This window comes from Lutra lutra, chromosome 2 (genome assembly GCF_902655055.1).
Source record: "Lutra lutra chromosome 2, mLutLut1.2, whole genome shotgun sequence".
Taxonomy (NCBI): domain Eukaryota; kingdom Metazoa; phylum Chordata; class Mammalia; order Carnivora; family Mustelidae; genus Lutra; species Lutra lutra.
This window is the reverse complement of record NC_062279.1, coordinates 162788493-162802273: the sequence shown is the minus strand read 5'-3', so window position 1 is coordinate 162802273 and position 13781 is coordinate 162788493.

Sequence of the window (13781 nt, the reverse complement as noted above, 5' to 3'; positions counted from 1 at the left end):
CATATACCAAAGACTTGCTAAGAAGGTAGACATTTTGTTAAGCTTTTTTATCACATCAGCAGCAGCAGCAGCAGCAGCGTCATAAAAGGGCAGGAGCAAACTTTTGGAAGTGATAGATAAGTTTACGGTGTAAATGATGGTGATGACTTCAGGGGTATATACTTATTTCCAAGCCCATCTAGGTATATGTACTAATAATCATGGACAGCTATGTGTATGTTAAAACATTTTTAAAAATGAAAAGCGTCATGTGAACACTTACCAAAAAAAATTTTTTTAGTACAGGAATTATTTTATAACTCAGTGATTTCTATGACATCATGTGTCTGCCAGTGTCAAAAAATTTTTTTCCTGCTTCTTCTCATCCCCTTTTTCTTCTTTATGGCAAGTCTGTGATTGAAATGAACATCTAGATACCCAGATATGGGGGTCTACCTTCATTTTCTAGCCCCGCCTCGGCCTCGGGTATCCCTAAAAATAGGGTTACCCTCTATAAGAATCTGCCTTTTCTGGTACCTGTAAATTCTTTCTTATTTTTCCTGTACCATTTATTCATTTACTGAGAGTCTCCAACATACTATGTTAGGCATAAAAACGTGCAGATAAATAAATATACTCTATCTTTGGTTTGCTCACACCCTAGGGGGTAGAAAACAGACATAGAAGCAAATAATTACAACACACCATAATAAATATTGTAAAAACAGGCTGTTGCATCACAGGAGAAAGAGTGACTAATTCTGCCTGGCCAGTCACAAAAGGCTTCTTGAAGTGGGTAATATATGATCTGGGTTTTGAACAGGTCAGGAAGGAGGTAGGAAGGTAGGAACAGGTAGGAAGCAGGTAGTTCAGGTAGCACATACCCTATGCAGGCATGGAGAGAGGGGAGGGCCTGGAATGCTTGGTAGAACAGGTGGAAGTTGGTGACCAACTGGATATGGGAAATTGAGGGAAGGGTGAGAATTGCAACTGTTTCCAAAATTTCATTCATTCATTCAGTTTAGCACCTACTCTGTGACAAGAGAGTGACGGGATGAAATTTCACGAGGTGAAAAGGCAAGCAGAAGGGGAGAAGCTGATTTGGAGGATGAGATCAGATGTGAACACATTGCCTGCCAGTGTCCTACGTGGCCTCCAGCTCCCTGGCCTGTCATACCCCCAGAAACGTGCCTGGTGAGAGGAGGAGCAGGTCCAGGCTGCCGACAGGGGTAGGAGCCATCAGCATGAGAGGGCCTGGACATCCCCAGACACACAATTTATGGTGCCCAGTGAAAAATAAAAATGTGGGCCCGTTGTTCAAACAGCAGGAAAAGCATGCCATGAAAGTCACGGAATATACTTAAGGCATTAAAGTGCAAGAGTTTCCCTTTCTTCTATAGTCTCTCAACGTGTCATGGAGGTTTTTACTTGCTGTTCAATGTTGTTCTAAATAAATAGAAATTTAAATTTGTTGGAATGAATTTTGCCATGAATCTGTATAGTGTGCAATGCCAGTTCTCAATGTAAACATCAGAACATTTAACTTGGAATCACTACAATTGCACAACGTAATTTCTTGGCTTGAAATTGAGTCACCCTAGAAGGTGACTCAAGCTGGTCAGAAGAAATGAACACAAGCCAGATCCAGAGAAGTTAGAAGGAGGAAGAAGAGTTTCCCCTGCAGCACAGTGTGGTCCCAAAGGATTTGGGGATACTCGTAGGGCGCCTTCAGTGCCGAGCAGGTGTCAGGGCTTCCAGCCCGGGACTGGCAAATCATCCTGCAGTTGGACCGAACTGCTGCTATGTTCCCCCTGTCACTAGTGCCCAGGCCAATGTACCGCACCTCAGACGGGAGCCAGGAAGTCAAATCAGGCATCTCCCCTTTCTACAGGCCAGCTGTCCCAACCCACAGCAGACTGGCAACCCCAAGGGTATCTCAACCTCTGTGCCAGGATGGGCTAGGTATTTGGATCAAGAGTGGTGAGGGGCTGGCCTTATCCAACTGGTCCACTGAAGGATTGGTGCTGCTGGCAACACTGGTGGGGGGTGGGGGGGCAGCCACCACTGTTGGGCCTCGCCCCGAGATGCCACAGGTTAACCTCAACTCTCTTCACACCTTCGCTCAGATCCAGGTCAGGTGAAGAGAAGCAGTCTGGGCAGGGGTAGGGGAGGCACGGTGGGGGGGGGGGGGGGAGGGTGTAAAAGGTCGAAGAGAAGGAGACCAAGAACCCTTCCCAGGGAGGCAGAGGAAGGAGAGATTGTACAGACCTGAGATGCCAAGCCTCTGGGATATGCTCCGTTGTCCCATCAGACTTCACCCACAAGACACACACTCAAAGATATTTTGAGAACTTCAAGACAGCAGCTGCACAGCATTAAAACCCAAGCACGGAGGCTTTCTGAGCGTGGGCTCCTGGGCAACCACATGGCTTGCAAACCCATGGAGCCAGCCGTAGCCTCACGACATCACCCAAGAGGCTGAGAAGACAGAAGAAGGCCAAGGAGGAAGACTAGGGAACCCCAACGTGAGAAATGTGGGTGGGTGGGGGGAGAGCAAATGCAAGGCAGAGATGAACAGGTGGGAGAGAGAGAGAGGTAGGCCCAGAAACTAACAGAACTAGAGAATCTTCTACTAGGAGGCAGATCTGCAGAGATGTTTACTGGTCCCACAAGCATCTCGGAAATCTGAGGCAATATCTAAAAATTAGAAACATTCTCACAAAAACGAAGCTTAAAAAAAAAAAAAACAAATCAAGAGATTTCAACCATGCTGGGTCTATAGGTTTCCGTGGCCAAAATGGAGCCAGAGATGAGCAGCCGCTGGTCCCCTAGAAGGGGCACATGCCCCATCCCCTTCGCCCTCCACTCGTGACAGGGGTCCACTCGTAGGGCCGCACCAGACCCAGTTTTACCCATTACTGTAGGCACACGAGTCGAGAAACCCGGGTCTGTCCTGCTGTGTCCAATGCCGCAGAAAGGGCAAGGGCAAGGGGCCTAAAAATAGGTCACTGGATTGGGCAAGTAGGGAAACACTGTAACCTCTGAATCGGAGCAGTCTGAATGAAGCGGTGGAAGGGAAGCCAGATGGCAGTGGGCTGGGACGTGAATGGGAGGTGATGAAGTGCAGCCGGCAAGGGGAGAGGCTCGTTTTTCTCAGATTTATTTTGTCCTAAAGGAGGGTGATGGAAAAGCAGTTCAAACCCACCTCGCCATCCGTGTTCCTCCCGCATCCTCCTGCCCACGTGCTTTATAACTGAAGAGAGAAGTAAAGCAACATGACTTGGAGGAAGATCTCTGTTTAAAATTTTACATTCTAGAAAAACAAAAACAAAAACAAAAACAAAACAGTTCAAGACCAGCAGTGGAAATTAACTGGGATTTTAGTGTCCCCTGTTAGCACATCATACTCAAAGATCCCAATTATGAGTATTTATTGCTGTCGGCATTGGGGGTTAGGAAAAACAAAACTGAGCTGTTTCAGACTAATTCAGAGGGATTTGTTTTATTTTATTTGTTTAAAGATTTTATTTATTTATTTGAGAGAGCAAGGGAGCACAAGCAGGGAGAGCAGCAGAAGGAGAGGGAGAAGCCGGCTCCCCACTGAGCAGGGAGCCCGAGGTGGGGCCCGATGCCAGGCTCTTGAGATCACGACCTGACCCGAAGTCAATCAGTTAACTGACTTTTTTGTTTTATTTTTTTTGTTTTATTTTTTGTTTTTTGTTTTTTTTGTTTTATTTTTTAAGCTTCCTTAGAATATTCTATCTTAGGGCAACATAATATTTTACAGCAAGTTCAGGAAAAACCCGTTCTGTCTGTATGGCAGAACAACACCGAATTACACATTTAGGCGCTCCTTTAGAAATGGAGAAAACTATTTGACAGCCCTATATATTTTTTTAAATAACAAGTAAACTGTTCACATCCTAAGCCATTGTGTAGAATAAGCAACATTCCTCCTTTCAATTGTTGAATAAACTAATCTTAAAATAAATGATGACATCTGTTTCCACCTACTGCACCGTTGTTTGGATGTTTCACAGGCGTGTTTGCTCATACAGAATGTAATTGAGAAGGCTGATATTTTATCAGGAACATAGTTAGGCTTAGACCAAGCGGGTTCCATATTTTATGAAGTGTCTCAGTTGGTCAAGTATACCCTATCCCCAAAGCAGAACTTACTGGAATTTTGAAAGCTGGGCACCTCTTGCTTGGTGCTATGAGAGGTGCTCTCTTCTGATTTGTTAAAGGATTTCTGTGAGGCGATTTAGGTCAAGGTTTGGAACCCTTGCAAAGTCATCAGATTTTCACCGTGGCTTCCGCGAGCCCGTCAGAGCACAGGAAGCCTGCCTGCTCCCTCCGTGGCCTACTCTTGCCAACGACGTAGAGTGTGGTCTACAAAGTTCACCAGAGGCTTGTGAGAGATGCAGCTCTCAACACTTCCTCGTGTGCGTGGATATGATTTGGTGACTCTGAGTGAATGTCAAGTACATGAGACAGGATACACTTATTTTTAAAAAAAATAACAAGGGGGGGATTGTATAATTCTTCTGTCTGTTTCTAGTGAAGCTATGGAAGGCGACTAGCCTTGATTTAATAAATTGCTGACATTGTTAAGGAAAAGCCCTAGCCTAACTGTAAACCCCGTTAATCTACAAATTTAAGCGTCATTCCCTGATGTTGATAGGTAACTTGAGCCTGCACAAGAGGCTTATACGGTCTACATGAAGTGCAGGCTTGCAGGTCAGGAGGCCAGCTCTGTACACATGACCCCAACAACTGGTCTATCCTAGGCTTGGATGAAGAGGGATGGGGAGCTCATGGGCACATCGATGGGGGTGTGGGAAGGGAAGGGCTCTGTGGTAGGCACAGGAAATGGATGCCAACAGGGCCAAGAGGATGGAAAAATAGGTCATTCTTACTTTCTTACTTCCTCATTCTTCAACTACTCTTTAGCCATTAGAAACCTAGATTCTGTCCCTACAATATCATTGAAATTGATGTCTGCAAATCTCATGGAATTTTCTTCAACATTTATTCTCCTTAACACTTTGCAGGAGGTGACTATTGTGGCAAGTCCCATATTTCACAAAGTCTTCATGAAGGCTCAGAACTCTCTTGGTCCCCCTGCTACCTACTTGCCTGCTACTTTTCTACCTCCTCTCTCTCTCTCACCTCCAACACTTTGTCCTCCTACACACCTGCCCACAGGCATCCTTGTGGGCCTGGCTTCCCTTACTCTCACCCTTAGTTATCTCATCCAGTATTATGTTTTTGGTTCTCTCTTCTATGCAGATGACTATCAAATCATGTTATATAAACCTAGATTCTTTGCCAAGTTGTAGACCAATGCCAATGAGCAGTGTAGAGGAAAGAGCTAGAAAATTGGAATTGAAATCAAACGAGATGACAGGTGAAGATTCATAGTGCTATAGAGGCTGATTCTTTTCTACCTGCCACAGCTTCCAAGTCACTTTAATTCTGTCTCCCCCACTTCTCCTCATACCCCTACCTTTCTCTCAGTGAAACGGGGAGAAATGTGGTGTAACTGTTGATTTCTCCCTTCTCATTCATCTCATCCAACCCAGTCCACAGCTCTCTAAATACTATATTTCTACGAGGGTTTGGATCCTTCCGCTCCTTCCTACTCATCACACTCGCCATTAAACAGAACAGCCTCCTTGAACACAGCTCTAGTGGCAGCACCTGGCTGCAGGCCTCAGTGACTCTCCTCTGTTAATCAAAACCAGGGCAGATTCTTCCACCCCGTCTTTGAGTTCTTCCATGACATACACCTACTATGCCTCCATGGCTTTTCTTCTCACCCCTCTCCTGTTTGATCACCCTGCCCCAGCCAAACTGGACGATTTCTCAAATATCCCTACAAACTCTCTCACCTCTGGGTTTCTCCTCATGGCAGTTCTCCCTTACAGAATGCCTTTCTGTCTTTACCCCTTTTCTTGATTTCAAGGCAAAATAGGTCTGCGTTTGGACAGGAGAATAGAAGCTGCTTTAGGGGAGCACCTGGATGGCTTGGTCGGTTAAGCATCTGACTTCAGCTTCAACGTGGGTCGTGCTCTCGGGGTCCTGGGATCAAGCCCCATGTCACACTCCATGTCCAGCAAGGAGTCTGCTTGCCTCCCTCTCACTCGTGCTCTGTCTCTCTCTCTCAAATAATGGATAAAAACTTAAAAAAAAAAAAGAAGAAGAAGAAGGAGACCACTCTAGGTGTTTCAAACACAGGGAATTCCATGCAGGGAATCAGTTTCAAAGATGCCAGAAGGGTTGGAAGAGCAAAAGGGAGGAGGAAGGGGGTTTTGATGCTGAAGGAACATAAAAGAAGCCACAGCTAAGCACAGTCAGGCTAAAAGCCCTGAATCCACACCTGCTGCTTGTGCTACTCGTCTGTTCTGGATGGGCCAGAGGGCTGCTGCCTGGACCAGGCTGTGGCAGCTGAGATGGGGCATTCTGCTGGGGCCCCCTCTGCTGGAATCCCACTCCCCCATCCCACTCCCACCCCCCACTGCTGCAACTCCAGAAACCCACCTCCTCACTCCCGGAGCCCAAGCAGGACTCTTTGGCTGCCTGTGGATTTCCCTCTGTGCCCAGACGGCAAGAGAGTCTGGGAAATGTCATTTTCAGACACCTGGCCCTGCCTCTCCAGAGCACAATACAGCAGGGCAGGTGGGACAGCGAGGCAACAAGTGAGTACCTGGTGGACAAGGGCCCAATTCTGACGCCAAGTGTTTCCCAAAGGCGTTCTTGACTTTTCTCTTTTCACCTCTTCCCTGGCTCCTCACCCACCCCAGCTAAAAGAAACCTCTCCCTCGTCCTCGTCCAAATTGTATTGGTCTCTTTGGCTCAGTTGAAAGTATATCCTTTGAGGAACCACTGTGTCCCCGGCACTAGGCTAGGTGCTGAAATTACAACCGTGAGTAACACAGTTGACTTGACTTCCACTCCCCTGGGGCTTCATGGAGTCTACAGTATAGCTCGAGAGACAGACAGTGAAACAGGCAATTACAATGTAGCTTGCTAAGCACCAAGATGAGGGGTACGAGAGTCGGAGTCCACAAGAAGGATGTTTAAACAAAACTGGGAGGGCCAGGGAGTGCTTCCAGAGGAAGCCAAAGTCAGAAGCCAAAGAGGTCGGGGTCAGGGGAAAATGCTCTAGATGGAAAGGCATGTACAAAGTCCTGGTGGTGAGACAGGGCAGGTCAGGGGGGAGAACCAGAGTGTACACAGAGCAGCCAGCGCACAGACTGTGAGGTGGACAAATAGAGGGTGATGGGGGAGAGACGGGGCTGGAGGAGGCGATGGGTGTCACATCCTGCAAGGCCTGGAAAGCCACATCAGAGGGTTTGGACTTTATCCTGGCAGCAATGGGAAACTACTGGAGGTTTCCAGTAAGGATGTGACATGATCAGGTATTCTTTAAGGAGAGTTGTGTGGAAATAACCTATAAGCAGAAGTCCCATGGTCCACAGAAGCTGTCACAGCACCAGCTCCCTTTACCAACTGCCCCATCTGTCTCAAGGCGCTTTAGAGACATTTGATCTCCGAAAAGCTCATCTTTCTTGAGAAATCTCATTTTTTTCCTGCCACCCACTGTGTGATTTCACTTATCTGCCATTCCGAAGAAGGCAAAACTAGGACAGAAAGCAAATTGGCAGTTGCCAGGGGCCGGGAGTGGCCACAGAGGTGGCCTACAAAGGGGCACGAGGAAGTTTTTTGTGATGATAGAAATGGTGTTTCATAGGACTGGATGTGTCAGAACTCACGGAAATTGGCACTGACAAAGGAGATTTTTCTGCTTATCAATTGTGTTTCAAAAGCCTGACTGTAAAAGAAAAGAGAGTATCTTTCCTCCCTCCAGAATCTTGCATGGACAATGCCTCCCTGATTTCTCAGTTGTGCTACCTCCTACCTTGGCATTTGGGAAGTCTGATTGCTGGTGTCAATTTTTTCTCTCTTTTTTCTTTTTTGGGAGGGAGAAAGAATCCTAAGCAGGCTCTATGCCCAGCACAGAGTCCAATGCAGAGCTCGAGCTCGAGCTCACGACCCTGAGATCATGACCTGAGCCGAAATCCGTTTAAACAACGAAGCCACTCAGAAACCCTTACTGATTACTGGTGACAATTTAAATCCACCTGTTCCTTGATTCTTCTGTCTCATTGTGAGTGTATAGAAATGCAACTGATGTCTGTGAATTGATTTTATATCCTGCCACTTTGCAGATTCCTGTATGAGTTCTACAATGTGTGGGGGTGGAGTCTTTTGGGTTTTCCATGTGGAGTATCAAGTCATCTGCGAAGAGTGAGAGTTTGAGTTCTTCTTTCATGATCTGGATGATTTTATTTCTTTTTGTTGTCTGACTGCTGAGGTTAGGACTTCTAGTACTATGTTGAACTAGAATGGGGCTAGTGGACATCCCTGTCGTGTTCCTGACCTTAGGGGAAAACTTCTCAGTTTTTCCCTGTTGAGAATGGTATTCGCTGTCGGCTTTTTATATATGGCTTTTATGATATTGAGGTATTTTCCTCAATATCATAAAAGTCATATACAAATAGGACATAAACTGAGGGTTGCTGGAGGGGAGGAAGTGAAGTGATGGGGTAACTGCGTGATGGGCATTAAGGAGGGCAAGTGATGTGATGAACACCGGCTATTACATGCAACTGATGAATCACTGAACTTTACCTCTGAAAGTGATAATCAACTGTAAATTAATTGAATTTAAATAACACAAAATTAAATTTTTAAAAAATTGGAGAAAAAAATCTGTTTGCCAGCAAGGAAAATCTCTCCTTGCTTGTCTCTGTGTGTCTGCAATGATGATTCAGCTCCTCGAGGATGATGGGCAGAACTTCCGTAATTATATTTTGATTGTTTTTCCTGCAGGTAACTCACCACTCACTAATGTTCAGGGAGTATATTTCAAACCAGAGAAGTGATTTCAGTTTTGATGGACTCATCCATAGCCTTTGGACTGACTTCCCTCTGGCTTCTCTGGTGCCCATCCCGCCTTTTCCTCTTCTTTTATTTCATTTGTTTAAGCCTCCCTATGTGCTACTGTACAGATATGAAAGGTTCTAACCAGGCGGCATGCGAAACTAGGTATCAAACAAGAAGACAAAACGACTAATTGTCTCAAATGTGGAAAGTAAAAAGAGGACGAGCATTTCCACCATTTTGGCAGGGAAATGAAGGCAATCGCAGATTCCTGGAGCATTCTCCCTAGTTGGACAAGCAGCAGCCTGAAGCCTGGCAGGGACTGCCAGTGTGTGTTTGCAATGTCAGAAGCCTGTGATTTTAAAAGATATCAGGTTTCTAGAAAAAACAGAAGGCTACCTTTAGAGGATCAGGGAGGGATTTCCCACCCAGAGTGAGGCCCTAGGGTGAAAGGATTATTTTACCATAGTCATTTGCCAAAAATCTGATTTCCCTGAGTTGCACAGAAAGACAAATCACATTTTAAATAATCCAGTTTTATTTTTATCTTATGCCCTGGAAAAATCTGACACGTGGAATTCTTGATTTTAACTGTTAGGTGTTTAACATCACCCGTGGGTTGCCCAGCATGTAGAAATATTTGTTGAAATTACTTTCATTCCAATAAAATGACCAACAGAATAAGAAGATCAGACACTTTGTTTTTGCTAAGCAGCTTGAAGTTGGTATACATTATATACCTGGGATATGTGAGCCTTATCATTTTTATTCCATAGCATTTTGAAACTTAAAGACAGGCAAGAGCAACCCGTTGCCATGGCCAAATCTGGCCCACCACCTGTTTTTGTCAATAAAGTTTTATTGAAACACCACCATTCCCATTTGTTTACATATTGTCTATGGCTGCTTTCCACACAAGAGCAGAGTTGTGTAGTTTGGCAGAGACCACGTGGCCTGAAAAGCCAAAAATATTTATTACTTGACCCTTTACAAAAGTTGGACCACTCCTACTCTAAGAGACATTTCCAGAACCAGTTTTCAGAATCGTCATCTGTCCTGTGCTCAGACATTATTTTTGAAGCTAAGAATGGAAAGGCAGAATCTGTGTTGTGATAATCTCGCTCACTAGTAGAGATATTTTCTTTTTGAATGAAAACTAGGACAAAAGTTAATTAAATTATTGTGTTTTTTTTCTCCTTGAAAACTTCTTAGGCAAAGTTTTCAGTTGGCCTTCTTTGTGAAATATAAAATTTATGCTCATATGTCTATGTATTTTCATGCACCTCTAATGGTAAATAACTTCCAACGTCTTATCAGAAAAAGCAATCACTCCTACACTTTTGTGGGGTTGTTGACATTTTGGGGTACCAACAAACATCTAAAGATCCTTTCTTCACAGTTAGAAATGGACAGATGCACATATATACAAATTTGGGTATAATTTCAAGAGTTCACAGGGGTCTGAAGCCTCCTTGGACCGTCCAGGTGAATTACTTTATGGTAGGATGAGTCTCCACAGACGGAACTCCGGGCACCAGCCACTTTGAGAAGGGGACTGTGGAGGGCATTGGGGTGATCCCGGCAGATGTGAAATATTGCACCTCATAGGCAGTCACTGTGTTTTTCAAAACTGAAGTCTTAAAGGGTGTTTAGGCTACAGATGCACATCCGTGTCCTGGTTCTGTGTGGTCACAGATACAAACAAAAACTTGAGGCATTGTCTGAATTGCAGAAGCTGTCATCTGGTGGTTAGGGGATCTCCAGGAATAGAACACAACTGCCGAGGTCAGAGGGGATAAACGTCCTGGGAATATGCAAACACTGCACAGCTCAGAGAGTTCCATGAGGGCCCCACACTTCATTGCAAGGACCTCTCTCTTATCTCTCAGTTTTGTCTACACATTAGACAAATGTAGAGTGGAAGTTAGTTTTACAGAAACATCTGTTCTGCCGAGGCAGATGTCATGTGCACTTCCTATAACTCAAGTGACTACAGGATCACCAGGCCAAGTTAAAGACAAGAGCCCAGAACTCTCCGGCCAAGTGTCCGCTGGCACGCTGACCCACCACGCTCAAAAGGGCTGGCCAAACATGGGTGTTTATCATTTCCTTGTAAGTATTGTTTATTCATAGGTGGAACAGAGCAGGGGGATTTGCAAGCACTTGCCAAGTGGAATAAACAGCTATGTAAATCTTCCCTCCAAATTAAAATGTGAGATTGTTACTCTTAGGGTCAACTTCTTACCAAAATCTCTTTTGTGGACCATGGCTCCGCTAGGGGTAGGGGTGGGGATGGGAAACCATTACTGGATGAAATGGCCCAAATCACGGAAGCCCTGTTCCTTGAAGCCAGCTCGTGGATGCTTCCTGCAGTGTTGATGAGTGTGGAAGGAGTGCAGAAAGAATCGCCAAAAGCTAAGCTCTTGATAGGCATGCTGAGATCCTGTCCCAGTGGAAAACTCTGGGCTGGCCCTATGTCAGACTACCTTGCTTCCTAGATTAATTCCCAGAGTGCAAAACCCCACCTACCGGGTAATTAGACGCGTTCTTTGTCCACAGGCATCACCAAGTGGACGCCTGGATCCAACATAGCAACAGGTTTTAGTCCTGATGACGTAAAAATAAACAGAAAATCATACCTGTTTCTAATAAATCTTTATCTTGAACATTTGGTGAGTCACTGCTGAGCCTTGATAATTTCTCTGCTAAATGAAAATTGTCTCTGCAGGTAAATGATCAGTTTATCCTTTTTCCTATGAAAGGGAGGGGAAATGGGGTGCCTGGGTGGCTCAGTGGGTTAAAAGCCTCTGCCTTCGGCTCAGGTCACGGTCCCAGGGTCCTGGGATCGAGCCCCACATCGGGCTCTCTGCTCAGCGGGAAGCCTGCTTCCCCCCTCTCTCTCTCTGCCTGCTCTCTGCCTACTCGTGATCTCTGTCTGTCAAATAATTAAATAAAATCTGTAAAAAAAAAAAAAGGGAGGGGAAAATTGGAGAATTTCCCAACTGCACAAAGCACCACCCCCCCACCCCCCTACCCCCCCGACCCCCGCCGCCAATCTTCCTCTCTCTGTGAGACTGCAGATGTGTTACCTGAAAGGAACTGGGTTAGGAGTTAAGAAAGTGGGTGTTGGTTTTACCTCCCCAGTTGCTGAGTGGCCTCAGGCAAATCCTTTAACCCCTCTTGGGCTTGTTTCTTCAACCATAAAAAGATCACTTAGGAGGAGATGATTTTTAAAGAAACTTCCTGCCCTAAAATGTGATTGTGTGAAGTTTGGGAATACCTTGGGATATTCAAAAGAACTTTAACTCCCACAGCGGGAACAGAGTCCCAGGAGAGACATGGCGTGTGTAGTTTAAACAACTGAATTGCAATAAGGCTTCCCATTAAGGCATTTGGTGCGGGCATGTACTTTATAATAACCTTCCCAGGAGCTCATTTAAAGCTCCATTAAAAAGCAAACATATTTTTCAAAATGAGCTCCTTCTAATTACCTGTTATTTGCGTTTTGTGTTTCTTTCCAATCTTGAGTTCTGGGCATCTACAGATGCCCAGGCCAAGTCTGGAGCTCTCCAGAAAGATAATCTGTTTGATAAAAGTTGTATGTATAAATGACCAAAGGAATATAAACTACAAGGATTTGTCCTATTCTCCCTCCCTGTCCTGTTCTTTCTTCCCACTCTTCTGCATCACAGCCTCTACCATTTAAAACAGTAACATAGGGGCACCTGGGTGGCTCAGTCAGTTAAGTGTCCTCCTTCAGCTCAGGTCACAGTCTCCAGGTCCTGGGATTGAGCCCTGCATGGAGCCCCCCACTCAGCAGGGAGTCTGCTTCTCTGCTTCTCTATATCCCCCTCTCCCCAGCTTGTGCTCCCTCATACACTCTCTCAAATAAGTAAAATCTTTAAAACAGTAATGTAAAAGCTAACATTTGCTCAGTGCCTAATTGCCAAACGCTGTTCCAAGGGCTAACGCTAAACACAACACTTAAAATATTCTAAGTCCTTTCCATTTGTTAATTAAGCAAATTCTCCCTAAATCCTGTAAAGTGGGTATTTTTCTTGTCTTATTTACCAACGAGGAAACTGAAGCACACAGGTTAAGGAACTTGGCCAAGGTCACACTGCTATTAAGTGGCAAAAGCAGGATCTGAAGGTGGTCAGGCTCCAGGATCCACACTTTGAACTACTTGACCATAATGCTTTATACTGGGGCATTGTATGTTCGAGAAGCAATGTTCTATAAGAGGAGTTTTTAAAATGTTGTTCCATCAAGTATTTCGCCGTCTAAGCAAAGGCTAATACAGTGATGATTTGGAATGACAAAATAATTTCCATTTGATTCCAATGATTTCAGCCAAAAAGCAACAGTCACAAAATTGTGTGGAACCGCTGCAGGTCTTTCTGTGGTTTCTTTTCATCCCATAGTGCATTTCTGGAGAAACTGCCAGAAGCGTCTACTTTAGACCAAGCCAGAGTTCACAAATCAAACTGCCTCCATTTAAGGCAGATGAGGCTACCGCTTAGGAAGCCGACATTAGTATCTCTGGTCGGTGTACATTAAGTCGGTTTGGGAGCAGTGATTATAATGGGCACTCCTTGCATTCACGCACATAGACCGGTGATTTTCTTTTCCCCGTTTCTGGAAGAGGAACCTGAGCCTCGGAGTGCATGGTAATTCTCCTGGGCGCCCCCTACCTGGTAACAACCAGGACTGAAGAACTCTGACTTGCAGCATGGGGCCATTTCCATCCTACCCCATAAACCCGCAGACATCAAACTTGCTGCCAAACCAGGTCTCAGAGGACTTGTATCCAAGTTCTTTCTTTTAGCAACCCCGTAGATATGTGTCAAGTG